This window comes from Rhodnius prolixus, unplaced genomic scaffold (genome assembly GCF_049639745.1).
Source record: "Rhodnius prolixus isolate KJV_2025 unplaced genomic scaffold, Rpr scaffold_10, whole genome shotgun sequence".
NCBI lineage: Eukaryota > Metazoa > Arthropoda > Insecta > Hemiptera > Reduviidae > Rhodnius > Rhodnius prolixus.
Window position 1 is genome coordinate 23,133,695 of NW_027411615.1, and position 27,543 is coordinate 23,161,237.

The following is a 27,543-nucleotide window of genomic DNA, read 5'->3' on the forward strand; positions in this document are numbered from 1 at the left end:
CCGTTGTTCGGCCAGTATTCAACTTTAACTGAAATACATTCACCTTAAACAAGAAAACTCTCCCTCCTCTCTTCTTTCACAACACTTCTATACCAATTACTAACTAAGTACGATATCTCGGACTACATCTTGACAAACGACTGACGTGGAACCCACACACGAGACCTCAATCTGAGGTATAAAATGTTGAAAAGGCTACTCGACAAACGATCAAAACTGACCCTGACGAACAAACGATCGCTATATACCGCTCTTCTTGCCCCAATATGGACGTACGGAATACAACTCTACGGAAGCGCCAAAAAATCGAACATCAACAGACTTCAAACCTTACAATCAAAAATTCTAAGAACAATAGTTAACGCTCCCTTCTACGTCTCCAATCATATATAAATATTCCTCTCGTTCCTGAAATAGCGCAATCTCGCTACACAAAACTCCACTCAAATCTACACAATCATTACAACCCCTTATCCACAACATGTCTACAACAACAATTCCTTCAAATCCTCAGCGCAGACTAAAGCGACGGTGGCCACGCGACCATCTTGATACAATGCCTACCTCCTAGGATGGTTGCTGTGTAAGCTCGCCAACGTGGCGAACTAACGGCTTCCATCACTGGATGGTCGTCGTTCACTCCACTCACGCCTCTTGGCGCACATGCATGTAAGTGCATATATGTGCGTGCGCGTGTATTTGCGCCATTTCCTTACTCTCATCCCGTTTGCTTGTTGTATCTATTACAGTAGCAAAATAAATAAACAAATTTAAAAAAAACTGAAATACGACTTCTCTGGTTTGTTTCAAAATCTGACATCTTATTCTTCTTCTTTTTCTTCTCAATAGTTCTCATTGCTAACCTTACAGTTCATATGTGAACCATGCCTGGTAGTTGCAATAAATACTTAATGCAGCTTTAACATATGTTTTGTAAGTTACTTTTTCTTATGTTCTTTAGGAACGTTGTATAATTTGGTTTAAAGATCACAATAATTGCCACTGACTACATTAATCTTAATTAATAGAATTTATTTTTGGAATAAAGATGTAGATTCCTAGTACTTATGGCATTTATACACCCTGAGATTATTTTGGTTAATGTCATCATTTAATTAAAAGGAACTAACTAGAATTATAATGGCTTTTAAATGGCTTCTTCGTTCTTCAGATATTATATATTTTGAGCTGGCAAGTAGCATAAACGTTAGCAAGCAATGAAATTTGCATATAACACCTATTTAATTAACGCTATTTAACAAACTGTCTTAGATTATTATCCACTTCTTAATTATAATTACTTTTTCGCTCAATTTATATACGCTTCTAAATACTAATTCTAAAATAAAATAAAAAAAACAGAGATGTTACTCGATTTCAGAATTATTTACTGAAAGCACAAATTAGTTAAATATTAAACTCAGAGAAAGGAAATTTGTATGTATACCTATTAGATTTTAGCAGTGTGGACATAACGAATTAAGGAGAGCAAATCAAGGCACATGCCCTCTTTACCTATAAACCGTGATTGCAGAAGGTCCAAGAAGATCGCTTCCCTTGATTTGGATAACTCAAGTTTTTAAATTCTGATGAAAGTAAAGGCGAAAAAGGATCCTTTGATATATTCAATTAAATTTTGTACAATCTTCAAATTCTTAAAACCACTGATTATTTTAGATAATTTTAGAACGGATGACCAAATAAATTGTAGGCCATGTCTTACGGTTGATAGAAATATTATTACAGTACTGCAGTGAAGAACAGAAATGTATTTGCTGAGAGAGTTGGGTTGGCCAAGCAAATTAGGTTGTAGGACATGTGTTCTAAGTTTAGACAGCATTAGAACATTAATTGCAGGCGATATAATTCCCAGAGAGAAGATCGCTCTCCTTACTGGAAGCTCTACTTGGCATTCTCCTCTACACCAACTTCCACAAGTTGTCCACGAACATAACTACTAATACATCTCAATAACTTCATATCTTTCTCGTCAGTTATTTTCACTGATGTTTTTTCTTTCTTTCTTTTTGTTCCGGGTATTTTTTAATTTCCTTGTTGAAGAAGTAAAGGTATTAGTCAAAATATTAGATCTTGAATTTAGATATTTTGTTTTGACATTTTTCAAACGACTTTCTTTGAATTAAGTGAATTATATTTCAACACATAAATCTCTTTCTTTATTTGTAACACTTGTCTAATTTTGAAAGATTCTGGAAGGTTACAACGTTTACACTTTTCTCTGAAATTCTACTTTAGAGGAATGTTCCGAGTCGGCAGGTATGTAAATTATTTGAAGTATTAAAGTATTTGAAGAACATAAATTAATCAGAGACTCCTTTATAAAATAATTATTGAGTTTTGGCACCATTTTGAGAGCGATTCATTAGGTTAAGTTTACTAGTTTGGTTCAGTAGCGTCTTATTTATTTCTAAAGAAATATACTAAAAAATAGGATTATAATTTATTTATTTTGTTTAATTACACCAAAACAAAATGTAATCTAACATTTATGTTAAAGTAAAATGTTTAATATTACTACTGACTAAACTCGAGCTGCTTTCTTTTTGATTTTCTTTCTTTTAAACTACTACTCTCCAAGCTCACTTTCGGTACTTGGAAAGTTTCTCTGTAAACGTAAAAACTTTACCCTGAGGTGGTCACTTAACCAGGGCAGAAAAAAAAGAATCAACAATTCTGAGCAATTTTGAATATTAATATTTGGTTGATTTTTCTCCTGACGGTCTTCTTATATCAATCTTCTCATCATTTTCTTAAACAGTAGTTGGCTATTTTTTTGGTTATCTTTTTAAATTATTTATAGCAATAAAACAGAGGCAATTAGATATAACGAAAGAAAAATAGACTACCTCAAAAGTGTTACGATAACAAATGATGGAACACTGTGATATTATATAAAATTAATATGAAAAAGTTTTTTTTTTAAGTCAATTTATTACAATTTTTTTTATAAAGTTTAGTAGAGGATAAATGATAATAACGAGGATATCGATTGAGATCAAATTAAAAAGGAAAAGCTCTGTTTATTTTGAGGAAAGAGTGGGTGGTTAACAATCAATATAGTAACACAAATTGCTCAAAGATAAAGGAATCGTTGATGGAGAGTGACGGGGAGGAAATAAGAGCAGTAGCGTGGTTCAAGTTGGTGAAGTTTTAAACTTAGCATCAAATGAAAAACGATATTCATTGTGGATTTGCTTTTGGCTTTAATGGCGTACAGAGAAAACTAATTAGAGCATGCGTTTCTATATATTTTTCTCTAATTATCTTTAGCATTACCCCTCGCACAGCGTTCTTTTTCTCTTCTGTATTCGTTATAAATAGATCAACCATTTTATTTTCATTTTTTTTTGCCAAGTTTAAATACATTATTAATGAAATATACATTCTCAAATACCTCTTCTTTTTTCTTGATTAAAAAATAACAACTTACCACAACAGCAGCAGTCATTCATTTTCTGTTTGCCTTCATTTTTTTTCAAATATCGTACTCTGGTAGATACTGTACTCCTCTGCTAATGAAAACATGGAATACATCCCTTTAATCGATATTGCACTAAGCATTTAAGCCGGCTCTGGCATCAAAGATTATTCCAGATCCACAAATTGTTTCCCACATATGTTACCTCATTCTTCTGTCATTATTATTTTCTTCTACTGGCGAATGAGCCAGTTTAAGCTGAACATTTTTGTTTAAACCTAGGAAAGCCGCACTTCCAACAGTTTTATTCTTGCAAACAAAGTTTTTTTTTTAGCGTTGCCTCTCCCACTCTGTCTTTTTTGCCTTTATTTTGCTGAGTTCACTGTCAGCTTCAGACTGAAGGCCTGAGCTGTATAGTAAAGTAATCGCCTATTTTTTCAGGCGGGGCTTAACGTCCAACTACCATTTACTAGGTGTCGTGGACGGAGGCGAATAGCAAACGTACTTTACTATTTCTCATTTAACCATTAAATAAAATCCAAGGCCAAGACCAGGAATCGAACCCAGTACCACAATGCATATTAGCTTTGCAGGTCTCGCATCTTAACCCGCTCGGCTACAGCCTGAGCTGTATAGCCCTCCTAGCAGTTAACTAATCCTTTCTTTCAGTGGTATTAATGAAAAAAAATAATCGAAGTGGTTATCTCATGTAGTAAAAACTTGATACTTCAGTTTTGAAATCAACATGATATACCGTCATGAATGTATAACTAAAAAATCTGTTTCGTATATTCATCAACTTTCTTCGAATTTCAAGCCCTAACAATTAATTACTAGCCTAACATTAGAATGAAATAATAAAAGTCCCAATTTGTTAGACCAAAAGAAATTCCTTTTACTAATGAACATAATCGATAAGATAAAAAGGATCGACCCAAGTCGACAGGCAGACCATTTTGTTTTACTAATTTTTTGAAAAATATACACTAAATATAATTTCTATGTCCCAGAGACATTCTCCATCCATCCACCAATTTCCAACCACCGCTCGCCCCTGGTTAAGTATTACTAAAATTTAATAATCCAAAACATTAGTACATCTTTAAATTACATTAATTTTACCAATTAAAACTTTAAATATAACCCTTTTAAACAGACATTAAAGATTTAATAGAGCTATGTTCATATTAGACTATACTTTCATAATTAGAAAACTTTTACAGTTTTTATAAAGTGTAATTTTATTAAAATTAATAGATTACAATATTTTATTAGACCTGACATTTAAAACAGGAAATTTTATTACTCTTTTTTACTTAACTATGGTGACATTACTATCTATTGACTTTGCTTGCTTTTATATTGCTTGATCTCTAATGTTTTTACTTTTCTTTATTAAAAATTTTTATTTGTAATAGATTTCAGTACATTATATCATTTAGGTCGCGTCAACTTCTGAGGTCTTTAGCTACCGAAACCTGTTTTGGTGTAGAGCCGGTATCTGCACTGTGTTCTCTCTTCAATGTCAACACTGTTTATCACCGTACAATGAGCTGTATGAGGTTTATGAAAAAATGAAAGTTTCCGTATGTAAGTTATTGTATTAATATTAATAGATTTTTAATTAAAAAGTATGTTACCGTAAACACCGCTGATATCACCAATCCTCTTACTTTTTTTTAATAATGCCGATGACACTGCAATCCTCGACACTCACTAAGACCCGGTCCCTTGCTTCCTTCAATGCCAAATAGAATCTCTTGGCTAAAGAAACGGAGAATTAAAATTAATGATAAAAATGTGATTAAATTCTTCATAAGGCGAACCGTTAACTTAAACCTCACTCCTCTTCCCACAACAGATTGTATTAACTACCTAGGATTCTTCACAGACAAACGGCTAAGACTAACCTGGAATCCACATACTAGACTTAAACGGAAAGAACTATACAGATGATTCAAACTTCTCGATAAACGATCTAAACTTTCACTAAACAAAAACAAGTAATCAACATCATGATAACCTGCCTGTACATATGGAATTGAGGCTCAACGCTTCCAATATTGCCAACCAAAAACGCTCCATCGAATAACTAATGCTCCATACTTTGCATCTAACTTAATTTTAAATATTTGATACGCAATATTTCATCTTTCAACTGGGATAAAGTAAAAATACTTATGCAACTGTGCGAATAATTACGTTGATGTTAAATGAAATGAATTAGAAATGAACGCACAGTTGGCATAGTTATTACACAGTGAAAGGTTTTAGAATTTTGGTCCAGAGTAGGGAAGAAAGAGTTGGGCTGGCCTTGGAACGACCATGGCAACTTAGTTCATACAGTAAAATACATCATACAGAATAACAACGGTTCCTGTTACTACTTGTTCATATTCCACTCTCCCTGTAATAGTATCATATATGTGTATAATGCGTTGTGTGTGTTTGTGTTTATTACATTGTCGAGAGAGAGAGAGGATATTATATATTTGTATGTATCAGAGAGAACTCTCCTCGAATAATGTAGAGAACAATGGAAAAGCAAATGGAATATACTGAAATAGTAAGGTTTATTCTCTACTCTGATGTTATTCTCCTTCTAATAATATAACTTTACCATTCAAGTATTCCACCATACTCATACAATAGTCTACATCTTTGAGAGGGAATTGTTCCTACTAACTTCCCTAGGAAGATCGTGGTTACATTATGTTCTCTACTCGGTATCCTCGGCAACAGAGTCAGAAATAGAATCTCTACTTGCAATATTACAACACTTAGGACCCACCTTACCATTCTATAATTACATAACCAAACTAGTACAAGACTTTACGCTTATTCAAAACTAACTATTATCGATAGTTTTGCAACTATATTTAAATACGTAACTTGTCATTGTGTACTATTTGATATTGATTGTTGAGATTCAAAGAGTATAATCCTAGATTGAAATTCCCACAAAGACTTCTCTGTTTTTCAAATTCTAACGGTTACTTTCTATTTAAATTCCGCACATTTTCGTGATTCTTTTTTATTTTCTTTCTTCAAATTAGAAAATTTAGTTTTTCTGAGTTGATTTTAGGAAATAGAAGAAATTATGAACCGAGGAAATTACAAAATTGTTGTTTGAAATAAAGAATAGTGGATCAATCAATCAATATTGAACTTTTTCCTGATATTTTTCGATAATTAAATTTTCTTTAATATTTTACAAAACTATAAGAACTGCTAAAAAATTTATTTTTTATGTAGTGATTGTGTGGAATATCTAAGTTATCCGACAGCATACCGATCTTTAAAGATCTACAATCTTTCTTTAGTAGAAAACTCACTCCTTATGATTTCATTTACAGCGTTTTAAAGAGATACTGGGCAAAAATTACTATTAATACTACTCATCTGAGGAATTTTTTGAAATATACAATTATCATTAATTTGAAGTAAGTAGGCTAGGCAAATGTACAATATAAAGAAATTAAAACTTAAAGGGAAAGGATGACTAAATAAGCATTCTAAGAATGAAAGAAATTTTTGGGAAAACATTTTAATTAAGAATTGTTAAAATACTTTCTTACTATAAAATTTTTGTACGTGAGAAAGAAACATTGGACCAGAGATATTTTCGAGTAGGTCTTAAAAACACCGATGAAAAAAATGACTCCAACGATCTTTAAACTTGATGTAACAAGTTTATACATGTAGATTTACTTGTTAATTGAAACATTTTTCGAAGATTATTCGTTTAAGAGCACTTCTGAAGATTGGTAAGGTTCTCCTGTAAAGGTACTAATCTAAAAAAATTTCGCTCCATAGAACGTTCCACATCTGAGTCTACAACCAAACTATTCACACAAACCTTAAAATTCCTTTCGTTACGCAAGTTGCTCTTAATACGGAATAAAAATGCTACATCTTGACCTAACCCAATTCATTAGTTCAGAACCCATCTTCCAAAAAAAAAACTAGCAAATAACCCTCCTTTGAGTCTTAAAAATCAGTCTAAAACGAGAGTCAATAGATGTTGTTGGAGTGCCGCCAAAGTAAATTCCTCTTGCTAGAGTGTTCAGTAAGACTTTCCGTGATATCCTTGTTGGTTATGTTGCAATGAAGCGCCGATTATAAATTTTTAAAAACAAGAAAAACTATAAATAAAATAAATATAAATTCAAGGGCGTTATAAATATAAAAAAATGTTTTGTATGTTACATACAAATATAAAGAGAGATAGAGAATATGTATGTGTGGAATTCTGGAATTAGGCCAAAGTACTCTGCGACCACATTGTAATAACCGATATATTGGATGGTCGATATGAAGCGAGGTTAGTAATGTTGCTCTGATAATCCAGCTGCATTAGAGGTTTGGATGAAAAATAATCTTTATGTGCTAGTACCCACGTGTAGATATATATATATATTCTAGTCTGCATTATTGTGGAATTTAGAGCGGCATGTGTACGAATAGTCTAAACCAGACCTTACAGTCTCACATATACTATACTGTCCGATATATATAGTGCCCACTGTAGACAACGTATGTGACCTTCTTTGTAACGGTAGAACACATAACCTGAACCCTAGTGCTGACCTAACTCTCTAACCTCTGACCTCTTTACGTCTTGTGTGTTTACTATCTATATCTCGTCTATCCCTTAAATAAGGAAGACATCTTACATAGAACCCCTTCTTTTCAACAGGGATATACCGCTGGTGACGTATTCCAAACCTTAGAAGCTAGCAATATTGCATCCGAGCTTACTAGCTTGACACTAGTAACCCTAAATGACATCATAAATTTTGTCCACTTTACCTTTTCTGTTTCTCTTATATGTATAAATTCCTGTTAACACACAGCCCTCCCTCCGATACACATTCATATATAAATATTCATATATTTATTGTTTATGAGTGCATTATGTGTTCATAGCAATTGGAATTACATTCTGATTAACCAACAACTTTTCGAATAATCTTTGCCATTTTGGTAAGAAGCAGAAGGCTTCTTGTTATAAGACACATATACTACATTGATTAGTTATTTGAATAAAATAATACAATTCTAACATCAATTTTAATCGAGAGTATCCAATTCTAACTTGTTGGTTCTCTCATGGATAACATGATTTCCATTTTGGGGGTCTCCTTACTCTCTGATTTCCAAATCTTTATTTGAGATACAGTCGGGCCTCCCATAAAGGACACTCTCACTAGCGACCACCTCCATTTACGGGCAGTTTTTGGATTTCCCAGTTTTGCCCCTATACACTTTCTATATAAAAGAACCTCCGTCTAACGGACACTCTACATAACGACCGCGGATATTGATTTTGGGGAACGGATTAAATGTTTCACCTTCCACCAACGACCACCTTATTCTTAAAAGTTCGTTTGATGCGGTGATAAAAATAATTATCCCCACTCAAGATTTTCTTTTTTTCTGGTTTTTCCTAGAGTTTCCTATATAAGATCATACATCTTGTATCACTTTAATCATTTTACATATTAATTTGGACGAACAATATTATTTTTTCCGATATGTCTCTCAAACGAAAGTGTTTAACTCTAGAAGAGAAAATAAATGTGTTGGAAGATTTTGCAAAAACCAAATCGAGCCATCGTCAACTTGCCGAAAAGTTTGTTCTATTTTTCTAATAGTAGATAATTTTACCATAAATTATTATTGTTACGAATAAATGTGATGATTATTATAAAAATTATTAATTAAGTCAATAATATGTAGTTTTTTGATAAATGTTTTAGATAATTAAGAAAAATTTGGTGCATATCATATAGCTAAATAATTATGCAATTGTGTACGTTTTTAATTTTTTGATTAATAAACAATTTTTAAATAGATGTTTGAAAAAACCCCATATTTTTTCATTATGAAACTTGCCTACCCCCTATAACGGCCACCTCCAAATAGCGGCCACTTTGCTTTCCCCCGCCAATGAGAGAGAGGTAATCAGCATTGCGCAGTCGTAGGGCATCGGTTAAATTGAATTAACATTTCAGCTTTCTAATTTTTTTTTCATCTATGCTGTGATATTAAAAAAGATAAAGTTATGCAATTTTTTGAGGTGGACTTTTTACGCCTAGCTACCAAATAAAGTGTCGTGGACGGAAGCGACTTCAAATAAACTTTATAATAAATTCCTTTTAGTTATCTCTTGAATAAAATCCTAGGCCATTATCCAGTACCACAGTACATCTTGGCTTAATTGGTCTCGCCTCTAACCTCTCGGCTTCCGTGGCGCCTTTAAGCTGTGTGGTAGCTTATATCATATATTTTTTTCTGTTTCTTGGTATCATTCAACCTGAATAGATTTCTGCTCAGAGCATTTAGATGTGGATCACATTCAGCTTGAGGAACCTACTGAAAGTCCCTCAACAACTCACAACTTTTGATCATGCCAATAATTTTAAATATTTCATCCACTCATGTGATATACTTCAGGGCAAAATCCGTCTAGATAAAGACACAAGGAGCGTACTTATAGTTCCACCATCCAATCTACATTAATTTTAATGAAACTAAAATTAGAAGCTAACTTGATAATAAAAGGATTTTACAAACTGTTGAAAGAGAACTTTGTTCGAATGGAAGGTTCAATAGATCTGTATTTCAGTTGTAAAACTGCGCCCAGGGCCAAAGAGAACCACACACCATTACTCCACTTGATTACTGAACAGAATTGTAGCATTCCGCAATCATCTTAATTCTTTTTTTCCTTCCCTCCCAATCAAATGAAACCTTTCACAATCAAATTAAGCCTTTTAAATTAAATTAACCCTTTTTTTTAGGAAACTGGACATCAAATTAAAACTTTTCAACCAAATTAAGTACTTTTTTTTAAAGTATTTAATTGAAAAAGTATTTATTGTAAATTGACACAAAAATTACAAATGAAAAAAAGGTTTAATTCGAAATTTAAAAAAGACACAAATTGCTTGACTTGGAAGAAAGATTTTATATCAAAAATTTAAATAAATAATCACATTATCACTGTTTACTAATTAAAAGGATATGTACGGTAAGTTTTACAGGTGTTTCACTAATGTGAACTGACTTTCTAATTCTTATAAAATGTTAATTTAATCTGCATCAAATGAAACTGCACTAATCACATTCTTTTGTTAATTCTAATCTTTTCCATCGATTTACAATGAGTGTGTTCGTTTTCTTTCAAACATCTTTTTTTAAATAAGAGCTGTTGGGGCATACAGTTTAGAGCGGCCATAATCCAACCCAATAAATCCTTAAAATTATAAATTCCATAAATCCACGGGATGGTTGTGATTGTTGTTAAAGATTGTATTTGTATTTTTATCTCACCTTTATACCTTCTTATTTACACCTTTAGTTTTAGTTACCTGAACATTATTGAAGTGCTAAACTATTGAGAAAAGAATTTAAATTCACGAATTCTAAAGGTGAAATCACGGAGAGGAATTGGTAAATTTCTAATTACAGACACTACACTAATGCATTTGGGAACAGTATAAAGTTACCCTACTAACCGCACAAAAATTTAGCAACTGATAGTAGCTTCTACGTTATCCATCATTTGAGATTCACTTTCACACTAGTTGGGTCTTCCCTTTAGTCGAAATTCATTTTCCCAAATCTACTTACTTCAAACAAGCCGTTCAACCAAAGTTATTCGCGAGTCTCCAGTCCTGCCAGTCCTTCTACCTCAGGCTTCTGGCAATCATCTCCTCCTCTTTGCAGCCTTTCCTTTCCTCTGTTCCGCTGGAAGATCCATATCTACCGGAACTACCTACTGGGGAGACCTCCTATGACGTCCATACCATCTCAACTTCCATTATAACCCATTTCTGCAATTCATATCCTTGAAAGATATTTCTGAGTTGTGGTCCAGGTCATAGAGCAATAAGCCAAGAATACCAACGATAATTTTCTTCAGATCTAAAATTACTAGCAAAGCCCAACTTAATTTTGAAGGCATCACTGCTTACAAAATTTCCTGCAATAAAAAGTGATGGTAGATAAAAACACTCTCCACTTTTTAAATCCATTGTCTTTTATTATTACTATTAATTCACATTGTTTTTAACTATTTCAAAGCACAATAATCTTTATTATTATATTATAAATAGTTTTTATTTTTTAAAGTTCTGCATTAACTTCGCCATTTGCTGTTGTATTTTAATGTTATGCTTGAACTTTTTAATAACAAGACCAGGCTCTCATTTATTAAATGATGCACACATGAATAATTCGTGGAAGTTTCTCTCTACTTTTACTAAGTACCTGGGTAAGTCCATACCTAACACCACATAACACAGGCCATTCCTTATAATGGATAGTAAATTGGTGAAATCTTCACCGTTATGGGGAAAAAAAGCAACAAGCTTTTTCAAATATTTTTAAAGCAAACTTCTCGTTCCAGATTTTTAAAATTAATTTTCAATGCTACAACATTATTGGTTAATTAGAGAAAAAACTCTACTACTAAAATGTAAATCCATCATCTGTGTATTTACACACATTTACTAAAAATACCGAGAAACTGTTTACGTTTTCGACAAAATTATAAAAATTAGTATCGTACATAATGTAGTAAGAAGTAATCTTCAATGCAATAATAAAAATTTTTTGTTACACATTTTTTTTTTAGAAATATAATTTAAATTATAATAATAAGTAAATAATAAATAAAACTAAATTCTATTCGAAGTCTGCAGAGTTCTTAAAGTAAGTTAAGCTTTACTAAGTTGATAACTTTGTTTCTAAATATCTTTTAGATGGTTCCACTAAGAACTAAGTGAAACCCAAACCATTGTCTTCAAAATACCCTCTACTTCATACAGACATTCGGCTCACTATAGTACTTTTTCATTCTATTTCCATTTCAAGAGTTTTACGATCTACCAAACACTTCTTTCTACAAAACAAAACTATTAATTCAAATGGAAAACTTTCTACTTTACAAACAAACTTTAAATCTGTCATTAAATTTATCGCGTTACATCTAATTATTTTCTTCTTACCGCCTCTAATAAAAAATGAATCAAGGAAAAATTCAAAAGCAATCTCTATTCGATGGAATTCAAGTTTGGCAGAACAATTCTTTGAAGAACTCCAAAATCAGTGCAATTACAGTTTCTTTGTCTTGAGGTGATTAAGGATATTTATATAAAATTAATTCTTGACTGTACCGCAGTTGAATCTATTTTAAGAACTGTTGACAATAAAGAGTAAATACTACTCAAACTATTGCATCCCATCTGAAAAGCTGAAGTTTTATTCTTAATGGGTAATAAAATATTTTAGTAATAATATTTTAAATTATATAAAATATTCATATTCTTCATATCTATATACGAATAGTCAATTTGTACATCAATTCTGGAAGACACAAAAGTACTGCCCTGGAACAATTATTATCTTTTGCTTTTAAATTTTTAGTATTTCTAATTTTTTAGATGTGTGAATATTTATTTTCTGAATTATTGATTAGTGTTCTTTCATCTTTCTTTTGAACTTTTTTTGCGAGAAAATATTAAAACTGTCCGGCAGGACAGTTGTAAAAGGGTTTATTTTTTATATTTACTATTATTTATCTGTAAATACTTATATTTGAAGCTTACTTCAACTCTATTGTAAAAATGAAATAAGATCTCATTGTAAACTTTTAAAGAAAATTATTGAATAAGCCAAGTCGAAATAATAAACTTTATTTTATTAATTTAAAAGTTTATTTATTTGCACGGCAATACCAGGTTCTGTATGAAGACGTTGCCAACCATCTAAACTTTCATCTCAGTATGAAAGACAATAGAATTAATAAGGAGCTGCAGAGAAGAAGAAAAAGGTGAGAATTTAAGCAGATGCTGAAAACAATGAGTTGAACAGTTCTATAGAGAAGTGAAGAAGTGAACTACCATTGACAACTTGGTCTCAAGAAAACTTGGACCCTTTTTCTTTAAAAGGAAAATGAATTCAATATATTGCATTATAACTAACACCAATTTCAGGTCCTGGTAGAGCGGGTTCTATTCCCCAAGTACTGCAGCCAAGTATGTAAAGATATAAGTATTGTGCTGTCACAGCATGAAATGGGCGAAATTTCTCCTTTAATGTTCTGGGGGCTCCCACCATTCGTTCGTGTGAATTATATCGTATCGTATTTCGTATGCAATGAAAGAGATGTATGAAAACGTTACGTCACCTCCAATTTATAAGTTTGAAAAGCATTTTGGACTCCTAAATGAGACCCTTCTCAGTCCTGTCAATACATATAGGTCCAGGACGTAAATACGACGAGAAATAGCAGTAAAATCCTTTGTAGGATTTTAATAACGAGATTCTGGCAACTCAGACAAATCGGGAGGAGATACGACCTTCCGGGCTGTTTGACATCTTGAGAATTATTAAGCTGGGCAGGATATGTTGTTAGAATTGACAGCTCCAAAATTCCCAAATAAGTTATGACGGAAAGGCTGGGCCGTGCAAGAAGAGTGGAACGTCTTAGGCTACATTGGGGATAATGGTGTGAGCGAGGATGCCAGAAACATAATTGGCATAAGGAATCGGAAGGAACGAAAACTAAAAACAACCATAATGACTTTAAACTTTTTTTATAAGACGGGGATTGGCTAAGTAATAGTACATTAGAGTTTTGATTCTCATGCAAAAGTGTATGTTCATGTCCATATTTTAACAATTTTTCCCATAGTAATTTGAATTTGGGAGAGTCAAACGTTCCTTTTATATCAACAGAGGTATTGTTTAAAAGTTTGATACTGATTCCTGTGAATAAAACATTAAAATAAATTATCTGGGCATTTCTGTACGATCTGAAGCCTTTTTTACCCCTCAGATTGTTTTCGGCCTTTATTTCTAAACTGTTCAGTAAAACTGAAGTAAATATTGTGCCTACCTCTATAATTTGAAGGTCAGGGCTGCTGGACTTGTTTTATGAAGAATTTTAAAATCAATTAACGTCGAAGAAGCTGTTTTTTTTTTTTTACTATTAAAAAGTTATGCTCTAAAAATATATATTTAGGATATAACGATCCTAGGCGGGTGGCAGAATTTATTACATCTTACAAAAGGTAAATTATTCTTCCCTTGGGTTTACAACTTATGGACTTACAAATGTAATAATTTAGTGTGGATTGTCTCAATTATAATTCATAATGCTAATAGTCGAAATTCTTTTAAAATCAGGAATCTGCTGTAAAATTATTTTCTTGTTTCCATTTTTCTTAACCCCTTTAAAATTTAAACAGAGCTAATGGTTTTACAACAATCAATTAAAATTTAAAAAAGCAAAACTTACTACAATTTATTTTTATTTTTTATGAATAAAACATTTACTTAAATGGAAATCTGGAATTAAAAAATAATATCATTTATATTTCCTCTATGAGTGAGATTCTCCTTTTTAAAAAAAAAAAAAAAAAAAAAATAGTACTGGAAATTCCAGGAATGAAATTGGTATTTTCAATAGGCTATTTCATCCAGTAATGATTGTTCATAATACCGTGAATATCCGCAGGACTTTATCGTTATGTCTCAATTGTCGTCCAAACGATGTGATCACAAGAAAGAGAGGTGAAAATCCCAGTTTTATGTCAAACCATTAAACTGAACAGCCAAGTTCATCTGAACATTCCTTTTTTTGCACAGAAATCTCCTTTATAAGTATGAACTATCTGCCTCTAAGCACTATCATTCTACGCAGGATGTGCGATAAACCTGGTAAACAGTTCAAACGAATATTATGGTTGCTTTATGCTTAATTTAGAATATTTTGAAAAGAGGTTAACTATAGATTTTTTTTTTTTTTAAATAAAATAAAATTGTTCCTACGTTGGCCACTTTTTTAGTCTTGATGTCCTTATAGGTTGAACACTCAAGAAATATTTACACATTAAATGTTTTTGTAACAATAATACAAAGATATAAATGTAATTTAGGCTATACACCTAACTTCAGTTTATAAATTTAACTCTGAGTGAAGAATAAGTGGGTTCCTCTCCTACGTGGGAATGAAAACACGAATCAGCGCTCATCAATCTAAATGGATTGTCCAATGTAAACATTGTACGAGAGTTTAGATTGGAATTGATTCAGAGGAGGAGTTTGACTGGTCAGCCTACGCAATCGCGAAACAGTGTGTTTTGTCACACTCTTGCTTTATTAGCATTTAGAGTTTAGAAAGAACACCAGGGCAAAACTTGAAGGCATGAGTTTTGTATTTAACCAAAAAGAAAAAATCTCAGCCATGAGGAAAGCGGCGCTCAGATTGTGTAGTGTCATTTCTTCTCTTTGTGTCCAATAAACTCAGGTTAATGTTGTATCAGTTATATTAGCAATGCATTACTTTTCTCAGTTCGGATGGTCTGCCAAAAGGTGGCCATGCGGCCATGGAGTAATACCGTAGCTATATCAATATCAATCAGGGTAGGCTAGAGGCTACTGATGAACTTTTTCGCTTGCCTCCACTAAGCGTCGCATCATTGCTGAGAGTTTGCCGAGAGAATATTTACCATAACACTCATCAGAATGTCAGAATTATAATCAATTAGATATCGGAGAGAGAGAGACTGGCTATTTCGCATCATGCAAGGGCATAGCGAGCAACTTTTACCAAGGTATTAATCCAACCTTTCATAAATTCTCTAAAGAACCGCAAATTTTAATTAAGACAAGGAGAAATAAACTATCTTAACAGAAAGACTAACCATCAAGCGCATGTTGGATTATTTTAATTACAATATACTCTAATGTTAGCTTATCAGATAGATAGTCAGCTTTAGAATGTCCATTATCTTCCCCCCTATTGGAAAGGAGATATAGCTAATGTCTGCAATAATTACAAGAGAGATAATACTTCTACATTGCACGGCCAATTGCTGTGATCAATATAAGCGAGGGACATGTCAATAAACAAATTGGAACACCTTCAATTATTTATTAGCAAGGCAATAGCGATGATACATAATTAAACTTTTTTATTGTCAAATAAATTAAATGAAAAAAGAAAATTAAGCAGCAAAAATTGAAATATAAAGAATTGATTATTACATTTTTTTTTTTTTTTTTTTTTTGACTGGAACGATATTGGTTATGGCTTATGGTTGTTACGGCATTCTAAATTGACTTTGCGAGAGTTTTGTCCACTTTGTTTAATTGTCGCTGGCTAAACTTAATTAATATATGTATTTCATTCTGAAATTAATTTACACGAACCACAACACTTTTTTTGTTTTGGCGTATGAAACATTCTCTCGATTTTCTCATGTTGTTATTTAGTTTAGGTGAAAGATGTTTCAGGGAAACGAACTGTTTAATCTTTTCGGTGGACAAGAACCCGTTGATCACCTCCTGATGCGCTTTAATTAATTAATTTATTTTTGGCTTATTGACTGCAAATAAAGAGGGTATCAACCCTCCTAACCTAATTTATCTAAAGCCCTAATGGGGTTTTAGGTCTGTTTAGCCTGGTATGGAGCCACACCAGTGCGATGAATGATAGAGTATAACTATATCGTCGGTGTGATTCATAGACACAGCAAATATTCCACAGGATCTATATACAGGGTGTTCCGAAGTATAGAAAATCAACTTTTTCTCAAGAACTCAGTTAGCTAATGAAAAGCTGTAAAAATAAAGTACAAGCCCTCTTAGTTTTGAATGGGAATCCAAATTTAACGAGCAAAACCGCCCATTTTACGCTGGATTTTTATAAGTTATAATGTTTAGTAAAAATATTAGTTTATAATATTTGTTACTTTTTTGTTGTAACAGTTTTGTGTAATAAGATTTTTTTTTTATAAGCAGATATAATTTCAGTATGGAATTTACCTTATTTTGAGGACACTTGCTTCAATTTCATATTCAGAGCCATATTTTGTAGCAGAGTATGGAATAATATTATTAATGAGTTACATGCGGCTTACAAGACTAGCGAGAGGTAAGGCTTCTACCAGTTTTATTCAAATTTTTACTGGTTGTTCTATTGCAAAAATAATGCAACACGTACTCGGCCATTCGGTTGAATTGCCTCAGGGAACCGAAAAAGGTTTTTAAGTCCAAAAAAAGAAAATGGTTTTCAAGAAACTGTTACTGCACTTTCGTCCCCGCGCTATCTTAATGAAATTTTGAGAAGTGTTTCTACTTTAAAAAATATGAAAAACAAATGCGAAGACATTTTTCGGAAATACCCTCTGGAAGGTAAAAATAAAATACCAAATATTATGCTAACATCAAGTTGTTGTTATACTCTTCTTTAGCCGAAGCTTTATTTCAAACAGCTTGCTCCTCTTAAATTACACAGTTTGTGGAGATACTCCACCAGAACATTAGTTATTTACTTTATTAATTATTCTTAGTATTAACAACCAGTTATTTAAAACCTTTAACATTAGCAACCTAAATTTTTAATAATCATCTCAGTCATTTAGGGAATAGATCATGCAGCATAAAATCAAGATATAAGTAAAAGCACTGTTTTAATTAAGAGAACGAAATAAAAAGTTTAAAAAAAAAATGTATGAGACACTCGAAAAAAGAAAAAAATAATTTTAAGGGAGAGAATATTAATTTAGAGTAGATAGTCTGCGCAAATGTAATTGGTCTAGATTTAATTTCAGGAACAGCCTATACTACTCTAGGGAGGCAACCGGAGAGAGACTGACTGCAATTATGATTGCATTCATGATAAGGGCAATTTGGGTAGATAGTTTAGCAAGAGCTAAACTGTAATTACCATCAAAATGGTTTATATTCTGACATTAGTATACGTGATATGGCATTTGATAGGTAGAGAGGGGAACATAACCAAAATCCTACAGTATTCCTACCTTTATTATGGACAACTGTTAATTTTCAATTAAACAAAATTTAATAATAGCTTCACTGAGTAAATTTTTTGTATTAAAGTTGACGTAAGTTAGAAAAATATTTCACTGAGATAACTACTCTTATCTGTCAATGAATAATGGAACAGTAAAACTTGTAAGAATTGAATAATAAGGTGAAACTATTGCAAATTTACAAAGTACGACATAGATTTTACAAACAATGCTATTTTGCTATTTTCTAAACAACAATCAGTTCTTATGGTTGTATAAAAAAGAAAAAGTGAAGACGTTTGCCTCTCTTATTTCTAGTAAAAGCAAGTAATACAAAAGGTCAGGTATTTTAAAATGAGTGTTTACTAGAAATACACTGCTTTGGTCCCTTGAATTTGAAAGTATAGTTTTAGCGCAATGTCTGGGGGTTCGATTGCCTTAAAACTGAGAAGTGGTAAAAGAGACATGCTTAAACTTAGTAACCTCTTGATACTAGTATTAGTCAACCAGTTATTGTAGCGAGTACATACAAAACGTAGTAATCAATGAAAGTTCTATTCAACTGAATTGAATCTCTGGTTTTTCATGAATTTCTCAAAAATAGTACCAATGTGTTTTGTTAATTATTAACCCAATAACCTCTTTTAGTTTTAAACTTTTCGAAAAATTTATCTCAGCAGCAATACCAAGCTTATCCTTTAAGAACTTTTCCTGAACGTTGTCGATTGCTGTAAAATATTATGTAATATTAAAAACATTGCTAAAATTGAGAAAAACTGTAAATCTCAAACGCGATTTTAAGAGCAAAATTCAATTTTATTAATTTATTAATTATCACTGAAAGATTACTTACTAACGATTAGAAAATAGGCAGTGCCAGATAAAATCATCGATACTAACATTTCTTGAAAGATCATGCATTATTTGCCACGTAAATGCCAATCACTTACCTACTTTGAAAAGATGATTTTATATTAGTTCAATATTTTGGAAAATATACATTTGTCGCTTTAATTTACTTGTTGGACCGTCAACAAATTGCTTGATAAAGTGCTTGCTTCTGACCCTTTTCAACCTGCAAGAAAACAATTTTTGAGTTCAGTTCACCACACTTGAATATACACTGAACACAAAATTACACATTGCCTTTTCTGATAAATAGAATTTCACAAGTTGTGTGGAAAGACTGATGAAAAAAATATAAGGAAAGAATTTAGAGGCATTCTTAACGTAGATTTGAATTATAACCATAAATGCTATAATACTTGCATTGTGTAAGTGAAGATTCTGATCTAGGTTCGTTAAATGTTAGTCCCATGGTTTCTATCTATCTTTATTTTCCAGTGGTTTGTACCGCTTCAAATCTTCTGTCAAGGTACTAGAACGCTTTGAAAAGTTTTCAACTCAATCGGGGAATAATGGACCTTATGCTAACAGCTGGAAAGACATCCGTTTAAATAATTGAAAATATTGACTTTCAATCCTTTGGCAAGGTGAACAATAAATAATTAAATAACTTTATTGAATGAGCCCCTCCAAATATGCACATATAAGTTCAGTTAATTAAGCCCCAAAACTAATCTAAGTAAATGTTGTTTAGTTATTGTTATTATTATTGTGGATAAAACGTACGTCCAATATACCATACGACAAACATATTAAGGTAGAGTAGACATTAAGAGCTGTACATGGTTAGAAATCCCAAGTTTTAGTAACCATAGCACTGCAGGAGTGTAGGGTGGTTGCCATTCATGCTATTGTACCAAATATGTATATATATATATATATACTTGTTGAGAATACTAAGCAGTTATCATATAACCAGAACACAGTGTACATTTCGAGTTGCCATACATACAGATCTCTGCATCTATACTAGAATAATAACACTTTACATAATATTAATATATGAGTTTAAAATATTATATAATAGGCTAGTTTAGATGGTACCAAACTGTTAAATGTTATTGCTGTATAAGTTTCATATTACATATTATGTACCATTATATTTTATAAAATCCTTCTTTAACATTTTAATTGCTTTTAATGTTCACCCATTCTGGGCCTTAGAACCCCGTTAGAGCCTCTGCTTGTACAAGGAATATAACCCATACTTGTCGGACCTTGCTGTAGTTTACCTGGTCAACCCCATTAGTTGTTGGCCACATTATTTCAGACTCCCTTAATATCCATGCACTGCAAATGTTGTCTGTTCTATTTCTATAAATGGCGCTATAGACGGCCTCAAATAGTTCGTCTACAATTCTGTATAATGCCTTCACCGCTCGAAATAATCTCAACGTATCGTCTGATGCGCCTAGGTAACCGCCTTAAAAAAAGATGCTAATTTAACTACAGTACTTTGTACACATCTTTCTGAACCGAATGTTAAAACTGGACTTACTTGAATATAAGAATATAACTTTTGCCTCTTCGTTCCTTTACTCCTTGAATTTTGAAATATTTATGAAATCTATAGTAATATCGGTTGACCGTGTGTGTATACGTAATTACCACTTCCATATAAATTCCTATAGGAGGAATTTAGATTAATCCCAGGTGGTCAAAAAACCCTTTAAAAAAAGTACTTTCCTTACTTCTGCAAAGTTTATTAATTCTATTTTCTTTTTCTTATATTCTTTTATACTTTCTGTTGTAACTCTCTAATCAATACCTTCATTTCCAGCTCTATTTCTTTCCACTTTTTTTCATTTCGTTCTGTATAGCATAATTTTTAATTTTATTGAGATTTATTGGGTTTTTTGTTGCAGTTTTTCTTATGGTTGGTCTTGAATGTTTGAAATCTGTTGCTCATATTTAATGCAAATAAATTAGTAGCCAGAATAACAACCCTCACCTTAAAAGATCTTGCATCTTACATCCAAAATGTCTGATCCTCGCCTCACACATCAATTGACCTGGTTTCGATAGCCCTCAGGCAATCGCCAAGTTTCCCGGTAAACGCGTGCTATTTATAATTCTGTTCTTTGAGGTGGCTAATAGTGATGCCATTTTCATTGCTCTAGTCTTGCAAGCTATGACAAACCAAAAAATAAAGACAAGAGCTGTTATATATCCCTATAACAATTGTTATAATCCCTAACAATATCTTTATATAATTTTTTTGAAGGATGTCTAAAACTGATGGTAGGATTTTAAACTCCAAATGTTTGGGGACGCAAGGCATATGAATCAATAGTTGTTTTTGCTGTAGCAAGTTTAATCGAAGAAACTGATTAGTTTGTTATTTATTTCTTTATTTCTCTTACTGTTGTTGAAGGAAGTATAAACTCATTGTAAAATTTTCACTGGAAACAATGTTCTGAGATTTACAAAAAAGTTTTTAGAAATAGGAGTGAATTATTTCGTTTAGATGCTAACGCTGGGACCGTCAGTAAGATATTGGACAAAACTAATCAACCTGATTATAGTGATTGCTGGGTTACAAATTAGGGTAGCTGTGTGGCGGAGAGGTTAATATGGAAGCCTTCAATAAAATCAATAAATTAGGTATATTAGTTATCAGTTAATAACACACGTAAACATTCTTTCAAAAAAATATATAAAACAAAGTAAGGAATAAGTTTTCCACAAGCGGGAGAATTGAGATGAATGAAATGAAAGGATTGTTAAATATAAAGCGAAATGAGAGAATAAACTAACCAGCTGGGCATTCTAGTGAAGAAGGCAATGTAATGTCATACCTCGTTATGTACTTGGCTATCAGAGCGTAATGTACTGTATCTCGTGCCACTAATATATCTATGTATATAAACCTTTTACAAAGCTCTCCCTTTACTCTTCGTACAATTCTCAATATTACTTGTCTAGTAGCTTATTATAAAAAAAGAAGCTAAATAAGAAGAAAGGATGCAGGATTCAAGAAACCTTTTTTGTTTTTATTCTTTTTTTAGTTAATCGAAAGGGAAAATAAATTTCCTGGACTGCTCGCCTGAGTAACATTCTTAATTTATTATCATCGAGTAAGATTACCGATTCTTCCATCTTCAGTTGCATTCATCAAATGTTTGTGCTATTAAGATATCCACAGACTGTTTACCTAAAATAGTTTATAATAGAATGGCAGAATTAGAGAAAATTAATCTTCTATTTAATTGGTACAACACATTTAAATTTTATTTAATTTCTATTGGTAAAGCAGAAGTGTTGAACATGCAAAGTAGTTCGCAAGTATTAAATATCAAAAATGGTCTCTGTGAATCTTTTAAAAACTCTCTAATTTGTAAAGATATTGAATTTGTTGTGAACTCTTCGTTTAATTTACATTTCCGTCTCTGCAGTTCGTTAACTTTTGGAGAGGAGTATTTATTAACTAATAGATGTCATGTTAATAAGATAAGAATTATTGCACAACTAAGATTATTCAATAAAAAATATCCCTCTCTATACCTTAACTTTAAAAATTATAAATTTTTTCCAGACAGATTATGTTCTCTTTGTACGTTAAATCATAATGATAATATCTACCACTTTCTTTTTTATTGTTGCAAATTTAATAAAATTAGAGAAAAATATTTGGCTAAATATATGAATCCCTCTCCTGTAGCTCAGAGAGAATATGTGTCTATGGAGACTTTGCTGTATAAAATTGATATTAGCAAAATTAATGACATATATTTATATATTTTAAAGGGATTGGAAGTTAGATCAATGAACCATATTAATATCTGAATTTGCCATTTTCAAAATTTGAATTGTAAAAGAAAGATTTTTTTTTTTTTTTTTTTAATTTGTTATGGAGTCTATTTTATTTATTTTATTTTTATTATTATTATTATTTTTTGATAAGGATTGATATTTCAGTATTATTTAAATATTCTGTTTGAGAACTTGGATCTTTCTGTTCAGTTTCTTTTATGTTTCTATTTTTATGAACTGTAATGTTTATTGCAATCACACCAACCCTTTGTATAAGTTAATTCTTGAAACAAATAAAAATATTATTATTATTATTATTATTATTATTATTAAGATATCCAGATAATAGTCAAACTTCAGAAAAACGGCCATGAAGAACCTAGATAAAATTTCTCTTTAATTATTTTAAGGAAGGCATTTACAGTTAATTTTTTATATAAACAAAGCAAGGCAATGAAACTCTTACTGAAATTACTTCTTAAATGATACCGATCTTCGGATGGTGTCTTGATGTGTTATTGTTGTGACAAGATGGATTGACTGATACTAAAACCGAGAAAAATAAACAAGCTGAATATTGAACAATATTTCAGGTTGTAGGAAATTAATAATTTTGGTTTACGGTAGCTAAACAAACGTAAAACAAAATCATTAATTTAGAATAGCCTGTTATGTAAATGTAAAAGTTTATGCATTGAAGAATAGAATAGAAGTAATTTTAAAAAAAGAATTGAAATACAACTACATTAAGTTGGATTCTAGTTTTTTGTATTTTAGCAGACTTTTTTCTGCTCAAGTCATCTGTAAAATTACATATTCTCTGTCTCAGTTTTGATGAATATATACGGTTGAATCAACAGTGTTAGATATTGAACAATATCTAAAGTCATGCTAGCATCCTAGTTGGTTCTGTTTGGTTTTAGTTTTTCATTTCGTAAACGTAGTCCTAGATACGATAACTTTTCCATATTTCTGTCAAGTTACTATTCTGCTGATTTATATAGTGGATAATAGTACCCTATTAATGTTATTGTTAGTAATATAACCAGTTGAAGTAATGGCAGGTACTTGATCTGAAACACTGAAGCAAATCGACTACCATTTGATCTAATACTTACACTTCTCACTTACGAAAATGACACCGCCTAACTGTCCACTAATCATGATTCAAAGAAACCTGCAGTCACAACTCTCCTCATTAGAGTACGGTTCAAGAATTGGCGATTAATGGAAGTAATTTCCAAAAAAATCACATAGAACTGATCGTCGCCCGCTACCTCGGGCTTTACTTAGACTAAAAACTTTCTTAGAATCCCCACACTTGACTTTAAAGCACAGAATTAAACAGATGCTTTCGTCAACTTGAAAGATTCTTACACGATAGACTTAACAACAAATTCTTTATAATAACAAACCTCTTAGACGATAAATCTCTTGAAAACACAAATCAAATTTACACTTAAAAAAAAAAAACCTGGGCGTAAGGAACAGAGCTGTGGGGCTCATCCAAAGCATCAAATTCTTACGCCTAACATATTTGTACTATCACTAAACTTTAGCGAACCTCAATGGTACTTTTAGACCCCCTTTTTATAATCTACAATCTATTTTAACTATTCTACACATTTATGTGTGTTTCTATGAGTTTGTTTGAGAACACAGAATGTCATAAATGAAAAAAAAATCTGTAGGAATTCAAATTTGTTAATTCAGCTTTTGTACCTACAAAACAAATAAAGTATTTATTGATGTTAATTCGTTTAGATACTGTGATCGTTTATCAAAAAGAAAACTAATTCTAGAAGTTTGTTGTAAATTATCCAAATTATTTTGAAAATTAAAATTTAAGAATCGACAATTTTGAAACAGAACTTGTGCTAGAGGATCAGCTTTTGTTATTAAGATAGCTAGTATAGACATTAAACAATAATATTTTATTTATTTACAACACTTTACATACTATGTACACAAAAATATAGAAAATTGAGGTTTCAAGCTTAGCGCATCTATGTATGTATACATGTAAAAGGTTAGGTTATAGTCTAGGAGGGTTTAGCGTCATTTTTGAGTGTTTACAGATTTTACGTTACAGTTTTTCATAGTTTAACGACGGTGAAATATAACTAGTAAGACGGTTTTCAAAAACAGATTTTATTATTCTTTACAGAATAATAAAGTCTGTACAGAATAATAAAATCTGTTTTTGAAAACCGTCTTACATACACTTATCACATAAAATATTGGTACAGATTACAGAGAACATACAATAGGCAAAAAAAGTATTTGCACACCCTGTTATTTTAAGGTTTCATATAAAAAAAAATTCGCTTTTTTACCCAAATTACGTTTATTTAACTTATTAAATCAAGCACTATAAGATGATAAATAAAAATATGCAAAAGAGTCAAATAAATTAAGTATAAAGAACATAATGTTATTTTATACTGCAAAAAAAGTATTTGCACACCTAGTTAAACATTTCAAAAAATAATTTGGTTTACCCATAACCAATCATAACATTGTCCTTAATATTTAGTGTGCATCCCTTTAGCTTCAATTACGGCTTGTAACGCCTTGGCATTGATTCAACTAAATTTCTTGTCACCTCATCTGATAAATTGTTCCAGGAATTAACTGACACTAGTCTTAAGTGCTCCTTACTTGAAATAGAGGTCTGGCGGACTTTCCTGTCCAAAATATGCCACAGATTTTCAATTGGGTTGAGGTCTGGTGATTGAGGTGGGTTCAGTAATCTTCTTGGGGCATTATAAAGGAGCCATTCTTTTGTAATGTTGGCCGTATGTTCTGGATGGTTATCCTGCTGGAAATGAAAATCGTTCTCCAAACATAATTTTACAGCACTTGCCTTCAAGTTGCCTCGCAACACCTCCAAATAAGACCGAGCTGTTATTATGCCCTCAATAACTTCTAAATTACCCACCCCAGAGTAAGCCATACAGCCCCAAACCAAGATATTTCCTCCTCCATGCTTAACAGTTTTTAATATATTTTTTGAATTCAAACCAGTTTTATTTCTTCTCCAGATTGTTATTATATTTTGTGATTTAAAAACCTCAATCTTGCTTCCATCAGAAAAAAATAATTTTTTCCCGAAATTCAACAGGTTTTTTAACAAATTCTTTGGCGAACTCAAGACGTTTTTTCCTATAAACCTCACTAGTAAATGGCTTTTTTAAGGGTCGCCTGCCTCGTATGCCTTTATTGTGAAGGACGTTTCTTATTGTTTGAGGTGTAACCGTCTTTCCTGAACAAGACGCCAGGTCATGCGCAAGTTTTTGAGCGCTGTGAGTTGGTTTCCTCAGCGTGTCTTTGACGACCTTCCTCCTCTCCCGTTCATTTAAGGCTCTTGGTCGACCTGTTCGCTGTTTATTTTCTGTTGTTCCTCTTTTAATGATATACCTCACTGTTAAAAACGATAAATTTACTTTATTTCCGATTTCTCTATTACTGTTTCCAGCACGATGTAATATAAGCACTTCCTGTTTCACACTCACAGGAATTTTTCTAGATTTTGGAGCCATCTCAATGCACTAGTTGAAAACACAATTAAAACTAATGAATTTAATAAAGGGAGTATAGACAGTACCAAAGGTGACGTTAATCCTCTTTTGTTAGGGCATTTGTTTTATTTACATGTCAAGAGATCCCAAATTACAGCTGTGCAAATACTTTTTTTGCAGTATAAAATAACATTATGTTCTTTATACTTAATTTATTTGACTCTTTTGCATATTTTTATTTATCATCTTATAGTGCTTGATTTAAGAAGTTAAATAAACGTAATTTGGGGAAAAAAAACGATTTTTTTTTTATATAAAACCTTGAAATAACAGGGTGTGCAAATACTTTTTTTGCCTATTGTATATACATATTAAGGAAAAAAATAACAATAAACAAACTTTAAGTTTATTTATTACGTACAGCAAAGAATATCAATTTTATAAAATGACATTAAATTTTCTACAAGCCTATTTAATTAACTTTTCCCCTTATGCAAGACAGGCTTATTAACATCAGGCTTATGCAAGAAGGAATGTGGAAAGAAAGTAACTAATACTTAGTAAATGGAGCACGTTTCAGGTTTCCCGTGAAGGTTAATGAGCTCATACAAGGGATTGGAAGAATGAAAACAAGGGGTGCGACAAGGTTTCAGAGAGTGAGAGAGATTCTGTTCATATCATTATCACTTTTAACTTTAATTAATTTTCAAAGAAAACTGGTACCCTTGAATACTTCACAAATTTTAACCTTTTCTTTTACTCAACTTACAATGAGTTTTTATAAAAAGTAATTAATTTATTTATATAAATAAGACTTGTTTTTAAATGGTTTCTTGTCGGATAATTTAAGCCTCTAATCGGCCAGTTTTCAATTAATATTTCACACACAGTGATTACAAATAAATTACTTATACCGTTAAATACAATCTGCAGCCATCCTAAACTCTGGCATTCCCCTCGAGAGTCTAAGCTGTTACCGGCAATGGATAGTTGCATACCCTACTTAAAACATTCTAAATTTCTGAAGAGCTTGGGTGTTAGAGGGGAATATATCTGACCGGTGGAATCCTCTTCGGTGGAGCTTTATTAAGAA

The 27,543-nt window shown here is 31.8% G+C and overlaps 1 protein-coding gene and 2 long non-coding RNA genes across 6 annotated transcripts in view; 1 reads left to right on the forward strand and 2 right to left on the reverse strand.

The window, feature by feature from the left end:
- LOC141456892 (thrombospondin type-1 domain-containing protein 7A-like) overlaps window positions 1-27,543 on the forward strand; it is a 258,640-nt gene that overhangs the window by 206,223 nt on the left and 24,874 nt on the right. The gene's annotated exons all lie outside the window — the stretch shown is intronic.
- On the reverse strand, window positions 371-5,673 carry LOC141456902 (uncharacterized). Its single transcript, XR_012460103.1, has 3 exons — window positions 5,350-5,673; window positions 5,080-5,203; window positions 371-4,992 (listed from the first exon to the last, which is right to left on the reverse strand). It is a non-coding gene; the product is annotated as an uncharacterized lncRNA (long non-coding RNA).
- Window positions 18,660-20,102, reverse strand: LOC141456950 (uncharacterized). The gene is made up of 3 exons (XR_012460130.1): window positions 19,540-20,102; window positions 19,221-19,345; window positions 18,660-18,998 (listed from the first exon to the last, which is right to left on the reverse strand). It is a non-coding gene; the product is annotated as an uncharacterized lncRNA (long non-coding RNA).